General features: G+C 43.2%; 1 long non-coding RNA gene across 1 annotated transcript; it reads right to left on the bottom strand.

Moving 5' to 3' along the window:
• Positions 1 to 11,240: 11,240 nt before the first annotated feature.
• On the bottom strand, positions 11,241 to 12,909 carry LOC137380823 (uncharacterized). Its single transcript, XR_010977085.1, has 3 exons — positions 12,756 to 12,909; positions 12,444 to 12,643; positions 11,241 to 11,532 (listed from the first exon to the last, which is right to left on the bottom strand). It is a non-coding gene; the product is annotated as an uncharacterized lncRNA (long non-coding RNA).
• Positions 12,910 to 13,292: the final 383 nt, after the last annotated feature.

The raw sequence follows: 13,292 nt of genomic DNA on the forward strand, positions 1-13,292 counted from the left end.
TCCCTACCACCTACCTATACTGGGGCAATTTATAATGGCCAATTAACCTATCAACCTGCAAGTCTTTGGCATGTGGGAGGAAACCGGAGCACCCGGAGGAAACCCACGCAGACACAGGGAGAACTTGCAAACTCCGCACAGGCAGTACCCAGAATCGAACCCGGGTCCCTGGAGCTGTGAGGCTGCGGTGCTAACCACTGCGCCACTAACCACTCAGTGGTTCAAGAAGGTGGCTCACCACCACCTTTTCAAGGGCAATTAGGAATGGGCAAAAAATGCTGACCTAGCCAGCGATGCCCACATCCCCTGAAAGAATAAAAAAGTGATCTCCTTATTTTTCTTGCCATATGTAATAGTTCACCTTTATCTGTGTTGACATTCATTTGACAAATATATGTCCATTATTAAAGTCTTCTTGCAATTTGTTGCAATCCTTCTCAGTATTGACAATCTCCCCCAATTTGGTGCCATCTGCAAATTTAGAAATTGTGTTTTTCATGCCAAAGTCTAAATTGTTAATATAAATTGTAAACAATGAAGGTCCCAGCAGTGATCCTTGTGTGACCCCAGTTTCCACGTTCTGCCATTTTGAATAGCTACCCTTTATCCCAAGACTCTACTTGCTAGCAGTCAGCTTGCTATCCACTCAGCAGGTCTGGCAACATCTGTGGAAAGAGAAGCAGAGTTAACATTTCGATGAAGGGTCACTGACCCGAAACGTTAACTCTGCTTCTCTTTCCACAGATGCTGCCAGACCTGCTGAGTGGTTCCAGCATTTCTTGTTTTTATTTCAGATTTCCAGCATCCGCAGTATTTTGCTTTTATATTAGCTTGCTATCCATTTTGCTTCTTGTCCCCTGACTCTGCCTGCTCTAACATTATTCATAAGTTTATTTTGTGGCATATTGCTGAAGGCCTTTTAAAAATCTAGATAAAATTGCATCGACTGAAGTACCCATGTTTACTCTCCCTGTTACCTCTTCAAAGAATTTAATAAGGTTGGTCAAACAAGACTTTCCCTCTTGAAATCTAAGATGACTATTCATAAATAGCAGGAGATCTCAGACCCGTGTTATGCTCCTCTTGCTCAATGTGGGAGCTCAGGGACACGGCTGATGTCCCTGACTCCTTCACGTGCTGGAAGTGTGTCCAGCTGCAGCTCTTGTTAGACCGCATGACGGCTCTGGAGCTGCGGATGGACTCACTTTGGAGCATCCGCGATGCTGAGGAGGTCGTGGATAGCACGCTTAGCGAATTGGTCACACCGCAGATTAGGATTGCTGAGGGAGAAAGGGAATGGGTGACCAAAAGGCAGAGAAAGAGCAGGAAGGCAATGCAGGTGTCCCCTGCGGTCATCTCCCTCCAAAACAGGTATACCGTTTTGGATACTGTTGAGGGAGATGGCTCACCAGGGGAAGGCAGCAGTAGCCAGGTTCATGGCACCGTGGCTGGCTCTGCTGTTCGGAAGGGCGGGAAAAAGAGTGGGAGGGCTATAGTTATTGGGGATTCGATTGTAAGGGGAGTAGATAGGCGGTTCTGTGGTTGAAAACGAGACTCCCGAATGGTATGTTGCCTCCCAGTTGTACGGGTCAGAGATGTCTCAGATCGGCTGCAGAACATTCTGAAAGGGGCGGGTGAACAGCCAGTTGTCGTGCACATAGGCACCAATGATATAGGTAAAAATGGGATGAGGTCCTCCAAGCAGAATTTAGGGAGTTAGGAGCCAAGTTAAAAAGTAGGACCTCAGAGGTAGTAATCTCAGGATTGCTACCAGTGCCACGTGATAGTCAGAGTAGAAATGAAAGAATAGTCAGGATGAATGCGTGGCTTGAGAGATGGTGCAGGAGGGAGGGGTTCAGATTTTTGGGACATTGGGACCGGTTCTGGGGGAGGTGGGACTATTACAAATTGGACGGTCTACACCTGGGCCGGACTGGAACCAATGTCCTTGGGGGTGCTTTTGCTAATGCTGTTGGGGAGGGTTTAAACTAATGTGGCAGGGGGGTGGGAACCAAATGAGGAGGTCAGTGGACAGTAAGGAGGTAGTAACTAAAGCCTGTAAGGAACTAGATAATGAAGTCAGCATGACTAAGGGAAAGAGTAGACAGGGAGCAGATGATGAACGCAAAGGGACTGGTGGTCTGAGGTGCATTTGTTTTAATGCAAGAAGTGTAGGAGGTAAGGCAGATGAACTTAGGGCTTGGATTAGTACCTGGGAGTATGATGTTATTGCTATTACTGAGACTTGGTTGAGGGAAGGGCATGATTGGCAACTAAATATCCCAGGATATCGATGCTTCAGGTGGGATAGAGAGGGAGGTAAAAGGGGTGGAGGAGTTGCATTACTGGTCAAAGAGGATATCACAGCTGTGCTGAAGGAGGGCACTATGGAGGACTCGAGCAGTGAGGCAATATGGGCAGAACTCAGAAATAGGAAGGGTGCGGTAACAATGTTGGGGTTGTACTACAGGCCTCCCAACAGCGGGTGTGAGATAGAGGTACAAATATGTAAACAGATTATGGAAAGATGTAGGAGCAACAGGGTGGTGGTGATAGGAGATTTGAATTTTCCCAACATTGACTGGGATTCACTTAGTGTTAGAGGTCTAGATGGAGCAGAATGTGTAATGAACATCCAGGAGGGTTTTCTCGAGCAGTATGTAAATAGTCCAACTCGCGAAGGGGCCATACTGGACCTGGTGTTGGGGAATGAGCCTGGCCAGGTGGTTGAAGTTTCAGTAGGGGACTACTTTGGGAATAGTGATCACAATTCCATAAGTTTTATAATACTCATGGACAAAGACGAGAGTGGTCCCAAAGGAAGAGTGCTAAATTGGGGGAAGGACAACTATACCAAAATTCGGCAGGAGCTGGGGAATGTAGATTGGGAGCAGCTGTTTGAAGGTAAATCCACATTTGATATGTGGGAGGCTTTTAAAGAGAGGTTGATTAGCGTGCAGGAGAGACATGTTCCTGTGAAAATAAGGGATAGAAATGGCAAGATTAGGGAACCATGGATGACAGGTGAAATTGTGAGACTAGCTAAGAGGAAAAAGGAAGCATACATATGGTCTAGGAGGCTAAAGAAAGACGAAGCTTTGAAAGAATATCGGGAATGTATGACCAATCTGAAATGAGGAATTAAGAGGGCTAAAAGGGGTCATGAAATATCTTTATCAAACAGGGTTAAGGAAAATCCCAAAGCCTTTTATTCATATATAAGGAGCAAGAGGGTAACTAGAGAAAGGATTGGCCCACTCAAGGACAAAGGAGGAAAGTTATGCGTGGAGTCAGAGAAAATGGGTGAGATTCTAAACGAGTACTTTGCATCGGTATTCACCGAGGAGAGGGACATGACGGATGTTGAGGTTCGGGACAGATGTTTGATTACTCTAGGTCAAGTCAGCATAAGGAGAGAGGAAGTGTTGGGTATTCTAAAAGGCATTAAGGTGGACAAGTCCCCAGGTCCGGATGGGATCTATCCCAGGTTACTGAGGGAAGCGAGAGAGGAAATAGCTGGGGCCTTAACAGATATCTTTGCAGCATCCTTAAACACGGGTGAGGTCCCGGAGGACTGGAGAATTGCTAATGTTGTCCCCTTGTTTCAGAAGGGTAGCAGGGATAATCCAGGTAATTATAGACCGGTGAGCCTGACGTCAGTGGTAGGGAAGCTGCTGGAGAAGATACTGAGGGATAGGATCTATTCCCATTTGGAAGAAAATGGGCTTATCAGTGATAGGCAACATGGTTTTGTGCAGGGAAGGTCATGTCTTACCAACTTAATAGAATTCTTTGAGGAAGTGACAAAGTTGATTGATGAGGGAAGGGCTGTAGATGTCATATACATGGACTTCAGTAAGGCGTTTGATAAGGTTCCCCATGGTAGGCTGATGGAGAAAGTGAAGTCGCATGGGGTCCAGGGTGTACTCGCTAGATGGATAAAGAACTGGCTGGGCAACAGGAGACAGAGAGTAGCAGTGGAAGGGAGTTTCTCAAAATGGAGTCGTGTGACCAGTGGTGTTCCACAGGGATCCGTGCTGGGACCACTGTTGTTTGTGATATACATAATTGATTTGGAGGAAAGTATAGGTGGTCTGATTAGCAAGTTTGCAGACGACACTAAGATTGGTGGAGTAGCAGATAGTGAAGGGGACTGTCAGAGAATACAGCAGAATATAGATAGACTGGAGAGTTGGGCAGAGAAATGGAAGATGGAGTTCAATCAGGGCAAATGCGAGGTGATGCATTTTGGAAGATCCAATTCAAGAGTGAACTATACAATAAATGGAAAAGTCCTGGGGAAAATTGATGTGCAGACAGATTTGGGTGTTCAGGTCCATTGTTCCCTGAAGGTGGCAACGCAGGTCAATAGAGTGGTCAAGAAGGTATACGGCATGCTTTCCTTCATCGGACGGGGTATTGAGTACAAGGGTTGGCAGGTCATGTTACAGTTGTATAAGACTTTGGTTCGGCCACATTTGGAATACTGCGTGCAGTTCTGGTCGCCACATTACCAAAAGGATGTAGATGCTTTGGAGAGGGTGCAGAGGAGGTTCACCAGGATGTTGCCTGGTATGGAGGGCACTAGCTATGAAGAGAGGTTGAGTAGATTAGGATTATTTTCATTAGAAAGACGGAGGTTGAGGGGGGACCTGATTGAGGTGTACAAAATCATGAGAGGTATAGGCAGGTTGGATAGCAAGAAGCTTTTTCCCAGAGTGGGGGATTCAATTACTAGGGGTCACGAGTTCAAAGTGAGAGGGGAAAAGTTTAGGGGGGATATGCGTGGAAAGTTCTTTACGCAGAGGGTGGTGGGTGCCTGGAACGCGTTGCCAGCGGAGGTGGTAGACGCGGGCACGATGGCGTCTTTTAAGATGTATCTAGACAGATACATGAATGGGCAGGAAGCAAAGAGATACAGACCCTTAGAAAATAGGCGACATGTTTAGATAGAGGATCTGGATCGGCGCAGGCTTGGAGGGCCGAAGGGCCTGTTCCTGTGCTGTAATTTTCTTTGTTCTTTGTTCTAATGTATATTTGGTTTCAAGATTTTTTTTTATTTTCTCCTTTAGTAATGTTTCCACTAATTTTCCTACTATCGATGTTAAACTGTCTATAGTTCCCTGTTCATATTCTATCTCCCTTCTTTCCTATATATCAGTAGCTAGGCACCAGTCTTCTGGCCAGTCTTTCTATAGCAAATTATTAAATATGTGTAATAGTGCCTCTGCTATTTCTTCTCTAGATTCTTTTACAATGTGCAGATGCAATCTGTGTGGAGCTGAGGTTATATCTTCTTTGAGTTTGATTAGTTTATTTAATATTTCTTCTCTTTTTACTTTAAATGTGTTTATATCATTCTAATCTCATCTTTCGATGTCACGTCGAGCTGATCTAGTTCCCTGGTTAAATGCTGAAGCAAAGTAATTATTTAAGGGCTGAAATTTTATGTTGGGTGGGAATGGCTGAAACGACGGTGGCAAGCCCGCCTCCACCGGCTTGGGGAGCCACACTGGGATTTTTTGCTTCCTAGGCCCTTAATTGGTCTTGGGCGGGACTGCCACCTCCTTGAGGCAGGAAGTTCTGCCTAATGGAGCTGCAGGTCTATCAGTGGGCTGGCAGGTCTTTGTCCCAGCAGCACCACTGCTGGGACTGCACCTGACCATCGGAGGCAAGAGGAAGGACAGCCCTGGAACTCAGGTAAATTTCTGGAGCCTCACCGGGGACAATTGACCGGGCCCCATTGGGTCCCAATGCACGCATCTAACCTCCGACCTGGCTAGTTATAGAGTCATAGCGTCATAGAGTCATACAGTCATAATGGCACAGAAGGAGGCTATCGGCCCATCGAGTCCATGCTGGCTCTCATTCCCCCACTCTATCCCCATGGCCCTACAAGTTTATTTCCCTCAAGTATCCATCCAATTTCCTTTTAAATTATTCATTGTCTCCACTTTCACCACCCTCCTAGGCAACAAGTTCCAAACAACCCCAACTTCTCCAACTGAACCTCATAGCTAAAATTCCTCATCCTTGGAACCATTCTGGTAAATCTCCTCTGCACCCTTTCAAGGACCCTCAATTCCTTCCTTACTTACTTCACTTGTTAATAAAAGGCTATAATGCAGAATTCATCTATGAATAGTTTGGAAGAAGCATGAGTTAATCAGACCAGCCAGACTTAGAAAATCTTTGAAGAAATAACAGAAAGGATAGATAAAGATAAGGGCATAAAATGCAAACCAAATCCTTAATGAATAGAGAAAATGTTGGAAATGTTTATCAGATCAGGCAACAACAGTGGAGAGAAGAAAGATAGGATTAACATTTCCAGTCTATGACTCCTTGTCTGAACCAGTTCTGCTTTTACTTTGAATTATCAGTATGTGCAGTATTTTGCTTTTTATTAAACTAAATCCTTAGTTTTGTAGCTCGAGGCACAGGATATAAAACTGGGGATGTATTGCTGAACTTGTACAGAAACTCAGTTAGGCCACAGTTGAAATATTTTTGTGTGAGCTCTGGGCTACAGTTCTGAAGAGAAACTTAAGTTAGAACTTTTGTCACTACAGCTGAATAGGTTTATGTGTGACCTGATAGATGTCTTCAAGGTTTTGAAGGATATAAGTGATAGGTTGTTTCCACTGACCACAAGCACAGTAATGAGGGGACCACACTCAAAATAATTATACAAAAAGAATTAAAGAGGAAAGAAAAAATTCTTTACATAGATTATACTAAGAATGTGGAATCCCTGACATAAAGACACTGAAGTTGAGTCCAAAAGTTCTTTTAAAAAGGAATAGCACAATTCCTTAAATGGGGAGAGCTTGGGGAGTGTTGATATCGAAAGGGACCTGGGTGTCCTTGTTTTTGAGTCACTAAAAGATAGCATGCAGGTACAGCAAGCAATTAGAAAGGGAAATGGTATGTTGACCTTTATCACAAGGGGTTTTGAGTACAGGAGCAAAGGAGTCTTGCTGCAATTGTATAGAGCCTCGATGAGACCACACCTGGAGTATTGTGTGTAGTTTTGGTCTTCTCATCTAAAGGAAGGATATAATTGCCAAAGATGGAGTGCAATGGAGGTTCATCAGACTAATCTCTGGGCTGGTGGGATTGTCTAATGAGGAGAGACTGATGAAATTGGACCTGCATTCTCTAGAGTTTTGAAGAATGAGAGGTGATCTCATTGAAACTTCCAAAATTCTTATAGGGCGTGAGACGGTGGATGTAAATAGGATGTTTCCCCTGGCTGGGGGAGTCTAGAACCAGGGGACATAATCGCAGAATAATGGATAGGCCATTTAAGACTGAGCTGAGGAGGAATTTCCTCACTCAGAGGGTGGTGAATCTTTGGAATTCTCCCCTGGAGGTCTGTGGAAGCTCAATCATTGAACATGTTCAGGACAGAAGTCGATAGATATTTAGATACTAATAATATCAAGAGATATGGGGATAGTGAGGGAAAGTGACATTGAGGTAGATGATCAGCCATGACCTAACTGAATGGCGAGCAGGCTCGACAGGTTGAATGGCCTACTGCTGATCCTGTGTTCCTATGTGAGATGCATGCTGTGGATTTGGGATGCTAAGGATTTGTGCGAGCAAGGAAGTAAAAATTCTTCAGGATGTTATTAATTAAAGTAACAATAGCTGGCAGTGTGATGAAGAGATTGAGATTGCACCAGAGAAGTCATCAGGCTCGACATATAACTATTATAGGAGAAATAGATCAGAGCATGGACTGGTAGCTAACACACGACTAATTGGGGGTAACTTTCACATCGTGTGATAGTGTAAAGCAGGTGATAGTGGATCAGAAGCCTGTTTTACATCTCACACAATTTTTATTTTCATCAAAGTCAAAATCACCCCAATTGTCTCTAAGGGTGAGCATGTAAACATGTAAATACTGTAGGGCTAGACTTGATGATGCCTGGAAACACCTGATGTCCTGCATGATAAGGAGAGTTTATTTGTTTGTTAGGATAATTGGTACTTTGAAGCTTTTTTAATTTTCTTCTTGTTTGACACCTTCTTAAAGGTGCTGATTCAATGTAGGTGCTATTCCACAGGCAGTGGTAGCTTGCCAGTACCCCACCACAGCGGCCATGTATCAGCCACAGCAGTGGATCCCAGCAGGTATCTCTGGTCTGTATGTTTTAGTGAACTCATCAAGCCATCAAGGAAGTTTGCTATCATTATCAACAAAGGTACTGCTACTTGCAAATACAAAATGAAACAGCAACATGATTTTCAAAGAACAGGCACTAAAAAATAGTAGGAATAGCAGTTGACAGATTTGACTGTGATGGCACAACTTTTCACGATGTCACAACTTTTCACAATGGCAGAAGTATTTTGGCTAAAGTTGACATGACCAACAATTATTTTCTACTCAAAGCTATCTGCATCAAAAATCTTTGGGAGAAATTAAGTTGAACAGTTTAGTGTCTAATCTTTAGTGTTTAGCTCTCCTTGAGAATTAATAGATTACAGCTTTAAAAACATTCTTGCTTAAGGCAGAGAATAATTTCTTTTTATTCATTCATGGGATGTGGGCACCACCAGCTAGGCCAGAATTTATTACCCATCCCTAGTTGCCTTTGAGAAGGTGGTGGTGAACCACCTTCTTGAACTGCTACAGTCCATGTGGTGTAGGTACTCCCACAGTGCTGTTAGGTGGGGATTTCCAGAATTTTGACCCACTAGAGGGCAATGATCTCAGCCCCAAGGCATCAATACCGGAGTTCCTCAAGGAACTCTTCTAGGCTCAACCATCCTTAGCTGCTTTATCAGTGAACTTCCCTCCATCATAAGGTCAGAAATGGGGATTTTAGCTCATGTTTGCAGTGTTCAATACCATTTGTAACTCCTCAGATACTGAAGCAGTCCATGCCCACATGCAGCAAATGATAAATGGCATGTAACATTTATATCACACAAGTGCCAGGTAATGACCAACTGCAACAACAGAGAACTTAACCACCTCCCCTTGACATTCAACAGCATTACCATCACTGAATTCCCCACCATCAACATCCTGGGGGTCAGCATTGACCAGAAGCTTAACGGACCAACCATATAAATACTGTAGCTACAAGAGCAGGTCAGAGGCTGGGTATTCTGGACCGAGTAACTCACCTCTTGACTCGCCAAAGCCCATCCACCATCTACAAGGTACTAGCCTGGATGAGCACAGCTCCATCAACACTCAAGAATCTTGATTCATCTAGGACAATGCTGTCCACTTGATTGGCAACTCATCCACTATCTTCAACACTCATTCTCTCCACCATTGATACACTGTAACACTAGCGAGTACCATGTACAAGATGCACTGCAGCAACTCACCGAGGCTTCTTAATACAGGCAGGTGGAATTAGTATAGATAGGCATTATGGTCGGCGTGGACGCGGTGGGCCGAAGGGCCTGCCTTTATGCTGTACGACTTTATGACTCTATGACTCTATGACAGCACCTTCCAAACCCATGACCTCTACCACCTAGAAGATCAAGGGCAGCCAGCGCATGGGAACACCACCACCTGCAAGTTTTGCTCAAGTTATACATCATCCTGAGTTGGAAATATACCGCCGTTCATTCATTGACGCTGGATCAAGATCCTGGAACTCCCTCCCTAACAGCACTTTGGGTATACCTACACCACATGCACTGCAGCGGTTCAAAAGGCAGATCACCACCACCTTCTCAAGAGAAATTAGGGATGGGCCATAAATGTTGGCCTTGCCAGCGATGCCCATATCCTAGGAATGAATTTTTAAAAAATCATGCAACCATGCCTTCCCCCGCCAGTTAGGTGCCATTGCCTCCAGTTATGTGCCCGCTTATCCTGCAAGAGAAAGAGAAGTATGTCAGTGACTGTGGTGCAATGTGTTTGGATGAGATGGCTGTCATGGTGAATATCTGGCAGTGTGCGCAAGCTGTGAGATGTGGGTATGAGGCTTGCAGTAGTGCTAAGTGTGTGGGGGTGAGGTGAAGCTATAAATGTAAGGTATGAGTCCTGATTGACAGAGATTGTTGGTCGATGAGTGATGGAGCTGTAGTGCACTAAACAGTGTCTGAAGCTCGTGTTGCAGTTGATGGGATGTGGCACTTGAAGATTCAGCCCTTGATCACTTGTGTGAGGTAGTTCTCGGGTCTGTACACGTGGCATGAATCGCCATGATTATCTGGTCCCACTGCCTTCAAAAAGATTGTCTGGAGGGCCTCCTGGCTCCTGTGGATAGATGACATCTCTCCTCCTCTCCACCTCCTCCACCAAGGCCTCCAGTTTAGAGCCATGACATCTTACAGCCTGCTTTCTGCCAGGTTGTACCATTCTTGTTCTGTCCTAGATCAAACTCACTTTTATAATGGCTTCCAGTACCTACTCCAGCCAAAATGCACCTTACTTTTAAGAGGTGCTGACCGGCTTCAAGTTGCACAGGCTAGCTTGAACTCATGCTAGCCTCTCACAATTTTGCAACCCCTGTTAGGCGTGCAGTCACTCAACAGTACACTTAGTACTGGCTGCACACTGCAATCATTTAAATGAGCAGGGAATACAAAGTTTGCATGCTGCCTGCATCAGAAACAAATGGACATGAGGTGATCCCACATCATGAACCCTGCAACTATTTTTGGATGTTTTCCAATTAGGCAACTATACTCTTAAATGTCTGACCAAAAATTTAAAGGAATAATTTCGGGAAAATGATAATAATTCCTAACATTTATCGCATCCATAGGCATGCAGGGTCTTGGTTATAAATTTACAGAAAACCTCAAAGCTTCTTTTATCTGAGCTATTTTTATCTTATATGAGCATACATTTCCTGGATAGGTGCCTGTTTTACAAGGCTGTCAGCAAGATGCTGAAATTTACATTAACCACATCTTGCGTAAATGTCTGCTGCCTAGACCATTCTGACATCACTGCGTTTACTAATATTTGCACAGTCTCCATAGGTTGAAGCTAAATGTCAAATTTTGCTGATATGAATGAAAGATTTTTAACGCCTAAACTGACACCACCATGTAGAATTGTCTTGGATATTAAATAAATTTAACGTACACTCAAAATTTTAAAAGCAGAGATAATTGTTGGCAAAATATTTTATGTTTTTTTGCTTACATGACTTCATGCCAAATATTTCTGTACACGTACAAACACATTTTCTCGGCTTACATTCAAAAGGTCATGCCAAGCACTTAGGAAATATAACAAACCACCATTGTAACACATGTCTTGGAAGTCAGCCAAACAGAAATGCAATAAAGAGGGAGGAGTATAATGATACTCTGCATGAAGAGACTCCACTTCTTCCGCTGTTGATAACAGTTGTGGCATCATTTTCTTAATAGAAGTGGGCACAGAGATGAAAGTAGAGATGGACTGAAGACACTTAGTCAGAATTACAATGATGTTTTCAGAATTGAAACACAGGGCTGATTTTCGAAGTATGCAGTCCAGGTGTGGAAGCTCAACCACTGGAAGTGCACATTGGGAAATGGACTGTTATATATCTGAAAGGAGAGCAAATGACTGAGAAAACCTGTAGAATTTAAAGAATAAGCAAGACAAGAAATAGGAAGAGGGGAAAGACTGATACTGGAAAATGAGCAAAACAGAACACATCAGAAGGCCATTAACAAAGGCAAAGTTCCTGGCCACCTGCCAAGCATCTTATAACAGAGCAAATTGAAAAGTGCGATAATGACAATAACTTATGTGCTTGGAAGGATGTAACATAGGGGTCCTACATTGCAGAAACTGCTTCTGTATTAGAATCATGAAATCATTGAATGTTACAGCAAAGAAACATATCATTTTGTCCATCAAATCTGTACCAATAAAGTTTCTCTACAGGTGCCATCAAATCTAATCCCACTATTCTGCCCTCTCCCCATAGCCTTACTAAGCACTTGCAAAAAGCAAAGCTGAGTAGGGCTCCTCAATGGCCTCTAGAGGTTATCCAGTGAGTTGTAGAGCCAGAAGTTCAAGAAGATTTCACTTTCTGTTAAGTTGCTTATCTTAGTTGTGCAGAAGGTAATTAATTGGGCTCAGTACCTCAGGGAGTAAGGAATCAACCATGATTCCCACTACTAATTGCTACTCAGCAAACACTGCTGGGCTAGTGCTGGAAAACAAATATCACAACAGCTGCTAGATTGTTGCAAAAAAAAACAACTTGTTTGCTAATGTACTTCAAGGAAGGGGCCTGCACACCCCACCCTGGTCTGGTTTTTATATGACTTCTGCCTACATAATGTAGTTGACGGTTAATGTCCTAAGAATAGACAACTAGGGATGGTTGATAAATGCTGTCGCCCATATCCCAAGAACAAATGAAAAAACCTGAAGATTTCCCACTGCTGTCTGTCATCCTGCTTGCTAATTTTCCTGCTCCATTAATTGGGTATGCTCCATTTTTTACCTCACTGAGCTTTGCCTTTTTCCAGTCCAGAATCCTTATCTTTGCCTCTTCATTATCCTTTTCTATTCTTCCACTGAATTTAATGATGTCATGGTCATTATTTCTCAGTTGTACTCTGATGTTCACATCAGTTAATTTTTCCCATTTCATTTCCACGCAAAACAAAGCTTCTTTCCTTGGTGGTCAAGAAATATTCTGATCTAGAAGTAAAAGAACAAACATAAAGTGAAAACAAGAATCCAACAGTTAAAAATGAAATGTACAGCTCACTATCTCAATTCTTCAAATATTGATTTTAGGATTTAGACTTACAACAGGAGACAATAGAGCCAGTGCCGTGGATATGGACGAGTGTAACTGTGTGACAGCTGTTTGGAGAGAAAAGCTCAATGAATGAAGTTTTGCAGTTCACTGTTATTTCCTCCAAATGACGAAGGAGTTGTATGAAAGTTGTTTTTTAGTCTAGTCTAATTTGAAAGGAATGTTACTTGCAGACATGTAGTACCCTCCAAAAGCACATCCTTGCACCTACAGTGACCAGACTAGTTTCCTGTTAATGATGTTACCCTTGTGCTGATGAGCTCAATGTGAACAGATCAAACAGAAAAGCCTTTGCATTTCAAACTCCATCCTTCCTGCTTTGTACCAAATGTGGCTTCAGGTTGTTCCCAAAGTAAATGTTCTGAAGTTTGTTTAATTTTGTTCTGTGCATGAATTCTTACTTACAAAAATAAATGGAATATAAAAAGATTTGACAATAATGAATGAGAATTTATTATGGATCTTAGGTCACAAATGTGTCCTGGCACAAGGTGAAATGAAGTGCTAAAATGAATACTGGGGTGTTAC

Source organism: Heterodontus francisci, chromosome 1 (genome assembly GCF_036365525.1).
Source record: "Heterodontus francisci isolate sHetFra1 chromosome 1, sHetFra1.hap1, whole genome shotgun sequence".
NCBI lineage: Eukaryota > Metazoa > Chordata > Chondrichthyes > Heterodontiformes > Heterodontidae > Heterodontus > Heterodontus francisci.